This window comes from Dipteris shenzhenensis, chromosome 29 (assembly GCF_047967505.1).
Source record: "Dipteris shenzhenensis isolate YYH24624 ecotype China chromosome 29, Dip_SZ_1.0, whole genome shotgun sequence".
Classification (NCBI taxonomy): Eukaryota; Viridiplantae; Streptophyta; class Polypodiopsida; order Gleicheniales; family Dipteridaceae; genus Dipteris; species Dipteris shenzhenensis.
Genome location: NC_141624.1, coordinates 35970601 through 35979085, shown reverse-complemented (window position 1 = coordinate 35979085; position 8485 = coordinate 35970601).

Genomic DNA, 8485 nt, shown 5'->3' with positions numbered 1-8485 from the left:
TCTCCCTTCTACCCACTTGGTGAAGAGCGATGATCTGTTAAGATTCCACTTAGGGGCATCATGTCCCACCTCGTGTGGGATTTGGACACACTGGCAAAAGTCGCACCGGGTTCAGGGGTATGCGGTATAAGCGGCACTTCTCAAGGATGAGCCTAAGGTATTTCAGGTGATCATTCCACATCTAGTTCACGCATATGTCATCCAAGAAGACTTCCACAAAATCTCTCAGATACTCTTTGAATACCATGATCATCATCCGTTGGAAGGTGGTAGGGGCATTGGTTAACCCAAACATCATTACTCTAGCCGCATACACACCCCACTTGGTTGCGAAGGCTATTTTATGTTGATCCTATAGGGCAATAAACACTTGGTTGTAACCCGAAAATCCATCTAGGAAGTGATAGGCTTCCTTTCTGGGCTACCCTTTCTAGGACATATTTCGTGAATGGCAAGGGGTAGTGGTCAAGTCTAGTGGCAGCGTTAACCTTTTTCAAATCCATGCATACTCTAATTTTTCCATTTTTCTTCAAGAATATCACTATGGGTGACACCCAGTCTGTATGCTCAATCTCATAGATGAATCCCGCATCTATCAGTTTTTGGATTTTCTCCCTCACTATGAGTGCATACTTGGGATTCATAGGGTAGGGGCGTTGAATACTTGCCTAGCATCGTCTAGCATGGGGATCGTGTGCTGCACTACTTGGCAAACATCCCTTTCATATCGGTGTATTTACAGGCCATGCAGTTCTTGTATTCTCATAGGAAAGCTATTAAAGTGTTCTCCTCATTGGGGGTGAAATCATCGGTGGGATGAATATGGGTTGGGGGTCCTACCCTTCCAAAGCTAGGTTTACCTCCTTGATTGGGGCTGGCCCCTCGTATCCTTGAGAGCACCTGTCTTGTCGAGATCTCTTGGCCTGTTGGCATAAGATCTTGCGATCCTCGATTGTGTAGGCCTTGTAGTGGGTTGGTACATGTCGTAGGTCTTCCTTTTCTTCAACCTCCTCCTTTGCAGGAGAAGTGGCCCTTTTGGCCTTAGCCAAGCTTTTGGATACAAGGAGTTTCAAACCTGAAGGGGGCTCTTTCATTGCACTTACAAAGCCGACTGGGGAGGTTATCTTACTCACCCTGGCTCCCCAATTGGAAGAGAAATCATGGTGAGCGGTAATGGCACCTACGTATGATAGTCAATGGAGATCTGATTTGGCCCTCACTTTCCTTTGCGTTAGACCCTCGAGCGCTAGGGTTGTGATTTGAAACCCTATTCTCTCTGGAACATCAATGTTGGCTAAGATGTGCATCCAATTCTAAGAGAATTCCAGCTCGCAAAGAGGTGCATACCAGAATTCATCAAACTCATTTTAACCTCTTCCCTGTCATAGGGTTGGAATAGCTTCACGGATGTAGTTCGGGCGGTTGTGTCATCGGATTCCGTGGTGAAAAGGTGTCCTGACAATGGGTGGGCCTTGTAGGTGTGCAAGTCCACTCACATGATTTATTCCTCATGCTACAAATAGATGTTATCAGTACGCCAGTCGTGTACGAGCCCGAACATTCATAAGAAAGATCTGCCTAGCCTCATCTCCCAACTACCAGGTGAAGTCCATGACTATGAACCTGACGGGGTACGTGAATACTTTAATGTTAATGCCAGTAAGGACTCTCAAGGGTTCTACAGTTCCCATCGGCAAACTTCACTACCAGATGGGTTTGCTCGAGTGCAGGTTTACTTTACCCAGCATTCCTTGGTACAAACACTCACTCCCGCCCCCCATCCAAGATGGCATCAACCTTTTGGTGTTGATAGATTATGGGGATAGCGGCATTCGTGTCATCACCCTCAAAGTATTGGCCTAGCTTATTGATGGGAACCTTGTGGTAAGTCTTGCCCCTTTTTGGGCAATGATTGGTTGGCCTTAGGGCTGGTAGGGCCTGGGGCAAGAACGGCGGTCTATTCATCCAGTTGGATAGGTCGTGCCAAAGGATGGGATTCCTTCTTAGCAGGGAGGTGATCAGCATTTTTACCTCTGTCGATAGGAAGGCAGCCAACCTGGCACTATCGTAAGGTTCTTGTGAAGACTCTCCTTCCATGGATAACAGGTCCTCAAAACCGTAAAGGTCTCCTTCTTCTTGTACGTTTTGCAATACTAGGTCTTCTTGGAACATTTTCTGCATCAGATCCGGAGCTTCTGACTGATTGAAGTTGAAACGTTCCTCTTCTTTCACGATTTCTGGCACCTTGAGTGATTTTGCCCCTCGGTGGCCCATTAGGTGGGCTGGATGGATAGTATCTGACCCTTTGCTCACCTTGAGTCTATGCTCGTACCAAGTTCTAAGACTCTATTACGTATTGCTTCTCTAGGACCGAGTCAGGATAGGTTTCCTTATAGGAGGGCAAGGATGCTAGGCCTTGGGCCTGCACTGGCTTGTTTACCTTGGTGCTTGGAGGTACCTCAGGGTCACCCTAGGTGGAAGCATGTTCGGAGGCAGAGGAGGTGGCAAGGGTGGATGTCTCCTCATCGGAACCGCCGTCTTGGATGAGCACCTAGTCAGATCCATCACCTACCCTTATGGTCTTCTTGGACCAGGTCAGGGGATGTTGAGGGATCTCAGGGCCTTGCGATAGGGGCCCTTTATCTTTCCTTGTCAATTTCCCCATTGCCTTACCTAATGCTTTGGCTTGCATCCTTGTGATGACTTTAAGGGTATTGTGGCCACCTAGCCTTGTTCGATACTAAGAAAGTTAAGGCTAGTGCTCTTAGGTGGGGTGACTGGGGTTGTCGGTCTTCTCAAGGGACATACCTTGAATAGATGCTCGGTTCCACACCCTGCACACAAGGGTGTGGGGTTGGTCAGAGCAATGAGGGTAAGATCCCTATAGGGTCAGTCCTTCAAGAAATGAGGGTAAGATCCCTATAGGGTCAGTCCTTCAATGAGGGTAAGATCCCTATAGGGTCAGTCCTTTAAGAAATACGGCCCTTGACACTTGAAGCATGACACTAGAGGGTTCGAAGTACCTCTGTAGGGGCATTCACTTGCCCTGTGGGGGCCCTGGCAAGTATAGCATTGGATCGGGGGCCTTCAAGCAACAGAGTTTAGGTCTCTAGCCCTTGCATTCACGGGAGTGGTCTAGAACACGGGGACTTGTTGATCCTCTTACAAAAGGTAGTGACTTAGGGTGCCACTTCCTTCCTTGTAGGGGTAGTAGTCTAGGGGTCCGTGATCTGGATCCATCTCCTCCCAGTAATTGGGCACTTCCTCTACCAATACTTGATTGTCCGGAGCTATACGAGGTAGTGGAGGTTGAGGGCCCAGTATGGGTGGTGGTAATGGAGCCGATTCAGTAGTCCTATACTGAACCAAAGGGCCACTTTGTGTATTTAGAGGATTAGGCAAAGTCGTTAGGGCTGATGGGGGTTTGATACATGGGTTGGGGAAGGGACCTCGGAAATTGATGGGTTCGTAAGGCGTCCCTCCTTAGAAGGCTCTCGAATCCCCTTGGTTGGGGTCCTGCCCTCCGAGTTCCCTCATCCATGGATCTTCATCATCCATGCATTCCCATGGGGGATGTCTTGCAAAGGAGGAGGGTCCTAGGTTTGCGAAGGTGTTTTCCATCCCGGTTTGCATTTCGGGGGTTGAATGTTGCTTACCTTCCCTTCGTGCAGACATGCCGCGGGGAAGGGGTTCCCCATGTCTGCCGACTCTATTCAGCCTAAACGTTTAAACATGTTTGAGAGCGTTCCTCTTAGCCTAGATGCTACTGAAGGTGTGGGAGAGTTGGGAGAAGCCACACTAGTCAATGGGGCTTCAGAAGCCCTTAGACCCAAGGGGTCTTGCATTACCTCGTCCAAGCTCTCTGTCTCGTCAGAGCTAGATAGATCTTCCCGAGTGGGAGCTAAGAATCGAGCTTTTGGATCCCTAGCTAGGGAGAAAGGTGGGTTGAGTGTAGCTCAAAGCACTATCTTCTGGCACGAGATCCTTGGACAAATTTCTCTTGGACCTCAAGTGCATGTATGAGACCTCTAACTAGGCACACTCAAGTTGAACTGTAGTTCTAGAATTTTTATATTTTGGACTACCCCAAAGGTATCCCCACGATGGTCGTAGGGATAACTCTATGGCAATGGTCGTAGGGATAGGTTATTGCACCGGGCGGTGGGATACCAGTAGAGTAGCGGGTGGTAGGATAGGAGTAATGTGACAGGTGGCGGGATAGGTGTAACACACTGATCAACGGAATAGATCGTGCCACATGTTTAGTGGGATAAGATGCAGATGGTATCCCCACGGACGTAGGGATAAGTTTAAGACAACAGTCGAAGGGATAATGGGGTCAGCGGAATAATTATTGCGACGGGCGTGGGGATAGAAAAATAGCAGTGGTTGGAGGGATAACAGGGTTGGTGAAATAATTATGGCGATGGGCATGGGGATGACCTCATTGCGCTGGTTGGCAAAATAATTGGATCGACGGGATACGAATATTGCCACGGATGTGGGGATGACTAAAGACACCGATCGACGAGATAACGTTATAGCAAACGATCACGGGAATAATGCTATGGCCACGGGTCAACGGCTCTCAAGCCGGCGGGATAATTAACTTTGACACGCATTTAATCAAGGCGATGCGTTAGGCCATGGTTAAAAGTAAGGTCGATGGGATACGGCTATGGCACCGGGTCAACGAGGTTTGATAGGCAAGATACGATTATGGTGTCGGTCGGCGGGATAGCTCTAACGCGCCGACTAGTGGGATAGAGAAACACTACGTTGCCGATTGGTTTTTAGTGATTTTTGGGGGATTTTGAGTTTTTGTTTTGGTTTTTCTATGCTAGGGGGATGTTACACTACCTAGTCTACCTACTCAATGAAGAAAACTTGAAAGAAAAGCAACTTTTGCAAGCCAAATGCAAGATTTCTTGAGGGGTGAGTTTTACCACACAAAACCACTTCGAAATTCAGCAAGAATAATCATTTTTTGTTGTTTTTTGTGTGTTTAGACATCATACTCTCCTTAGCAATCTTACATACTAAGTTCCTACCAACTCAAAACACTAAAAAACATAAAAAACAAGCTTCAAATGATCAAAAAGACTCTCCAACAGAAAATGACCGCTTTCCTAACTTTTTTGTCCAAAACTTCTACTTCTTCACCCTTTGCTCTCCTATAACTCCACTAACAAAGCTCCAAGTTAAGCTTGAAGCCTTGTGCAATGGGAAGATAACGGAAGAAGCCCAGTGCAATTGAAAACCATACCTCCATTCCTCGATAGCAGTGCCAAAAATGTGTAGTCTCGATGGTGACTCACGTGTCATGGGGATGTTGAAGAGATGCCGATGGAGCCTCCACTCCAAGCTACTCCTTGTGAGAGAGATGCAAGGCACGAGCTGTCCGCATGTGCCACTCAAGTGGCCTCCAGATTGTTGCAATGTGTTTCCATGAGAGAAACCAACTAGGGTTAGAGGTGTGCATGAATCCAACCCTCATTAGTAATTCTTTAACTTAATCTATGCGACTTATATGAATTATCATGAATATGTAAAAATTGATCCATTAATAAGCCCATGCATTCATAATCATAATCACACTACTTTCTTGGTGTTATGCATAGGTAGTGTTTCATGATGTATGTATGCATATGCCAATGCTCCAATGTACAGAGTAATTGAACACGATCATCATTTTCCTCTTTAAGATAACAATTCAAGAAATAAAATACCAAGAGGGGCAAAATCGAGGAAGGCCCTTTTAGAGCTTGATAGGAAGGTGCACCTTCTTTATTGTAGCTTTTAAGCATGTTGATATGGGTGCCTTATTTAGTTCATGGATCCTACATGCATGGTAAAAGACTTGGAATAAAGCATTCTACATTGCCTTACTTAGTTACTTCTTCCTTGAATTATTTGCATGAAGCTCTCAATTTTGTTCCTTCTTTCATGAAGTTGAGTTTACTCTGTGTGGTGGTTACTTGAATTATTTGTAAGAAGCTCCTAATTCGCTCCTTCTTTTATGGAGTTGGAATGATTATTGAAGTCTATTTTGTGTGGTGCTTAAGATATGTTGGCCTTTTATATTGGCAATAAATGCATGATATGGAAGTATCTAACTAATTTCTTTGACGTGTTCCACTTTTCTTTTTCTTGGTAATGTTATTCCATCAATTAGTATAACATTTTGGCATGAAGAACAAATAATATATTACACATGAAGAACAAAGAATATATTATCTTTATCAAGATCCTTCCCTTGTTGCTACTTATTATATATTTGACGTGAAGAACAAAGAATATATTCTCTTTATCAAGATCCTTCACTCGTTTGCCACATGCTTTGAATCTCAAGCGCGTTACCTTTTATTCTTAATAAGGAGAGGACAAATCAACCTACCCCAATCATTGTCTCTCCCCCTTCCTCCCTCCCTCCCTTACTTTAGTAGTCCTCTTGGCTTTCTCTTTTTCACCCCTCTTCCATTTCTTCCCACTAATAGTAATTGAATTTTGATTTTTCAATGAGTAAGGGCACAATAGATTGTGGTATCATGAGGAGGCAAAGAAACAAAATTTGGTTTGAGTGGATGCAACCATCAACCCAACCTTGCCACACGCTTTGAATCTTGAGTGCTATACCTTTTCTTCTTAAGTGGGGGGCAAATCAACACACACCCATCATTGTATCTGGACGTCCCCCCACCCTCTCTTTCGAAAATCTTAGTTCAATAGTGCTCTTGGCCTTCAATAGTGCAGTTTTTCCATTTCAACAGCTAATACTAATTGAATTTTGACTTTTTGATGAGTAAGGGGACATAGAAGACATACTTGCTCTCAAACTACCAAAACATCACAATCTTTAAATTTAATGCATGTGGCATCATGAGGAGGCAAAGAAACAATAATTGGTTTGCCACCAGCCCAACCTTTGACTCTTTTTTTAAACTTTCCTTTCTAGATGTTTTAAACCTAGAGTCCTGTACCTTTTCTTCTTAAGGGGAGGACAAATCAACCTACACCCATCATCACCCTTGAGAAACCTTAGTTTAATAATGCTCTTGGCCTTCTCTTTTTCACCCCTCTTCCATTCTGCACAACTATTTTGATTCTTCAATGAGTAAGGGGGCATACGGGACATACTTGTACTGATTTAGATATAAATGATTTAATATATCATGAGGCATCAAAGAAAGAGGGAAGGTGACTTCAACCTTTGACCTTCTTGTTGTTAGTTGTGAGGGGAGGTGACCCCATGGCTTTTAGAACAAAAGCAACATTGGTATGTTGGTGTCCTCTATCTCAATAAGGTTGAGGGCAGTGGAATGATAGCTGGCATATTGCATCCCATCTAATGTCATGCACTCTAGATATGTGAAGGTCTAATCATGAAAATAATATTTTGGTACCGTCGTTGATCCCCTCATAGGGTTGTAAGGGCGATCGTGGTGGATATACATCCATCTCTTCAATAATATTGATAATAATAAAAGATATTTTGCGCCCTCCAAGGTGAGTAGTAATGCACGTGGAAAATTGGTACACTGGTACCCTCGATTTGTGCTGCTACTCATGAAAAACTAAGGTTTAATGTAATGAAAATGTTGTATTTCGACATGATTACAAGTCACAAAGGAAATTTATTAAAAAACCAGCAACTACGTGGACTTGAAGGTCTTGCCCTCTAAGGTGATGAGCGATCGTGGAAGGCCATGATGAAAATAACATCAATGTAGTGGTACTAGTGTTTGGGAAAGGAAAAAGCTCTACTAGTTGGTTTCCTAGTGAATGCTAGTATTTACTAAAAGGTCTGAAATTGCAATTTGCTAGTTTCTTATTAGATAGCAATCCACCGAGCCCCTCGTTTGAAATCTTAATAGGTTGGATGATAAGGTTGGGTTTAGGTGTGGAAGGAGCGTTCATTGATGTGGCACACAACTATTTGACCATTGAATTGTCTGATAGGAGGAAAGGTTGTACGGCACCTCCCCACACCCAAGCAGCGGTCAGTCAATTACAGAATTTGACCAACGGCTAGCAAGATAAGATTCGAGGCGGACATCCTCCTTCGAGGGTCCTTTGCTGCCGGAGTTGGGTTTAGGTGTGGAAGGAGTGTTCATCGATGTGGCACACAACTATTTGACCATTGAATTGTCCGACAGAAGGAAAGGTTGTGCGGCACCTCCGCACACTCAAGCAGCGACGGTTGGTCAATTGCGGAGTTCGACGGTCAAGCCAAAACGGCTAATAAAACCAGGCAGGGTAAGGTCCGAGGCAGGCGGACATCCTCCTTTGAGGGTCCTATGCTGCCGGACCGTATGAACGCGCCCGCTGCTAAGGCGCTAAGTTCCTCGATCGTGCGGCGGAGAAGACACGGTGGCGATACAGGTGGCATGTTGTGGGATGAAGAATGGATGAGATCTGATCGTCTAAGTTTTGACGTGAGAGTATTTAATAGAAAAATATGCAGAAGGTCTTGTCAATTGAAGAA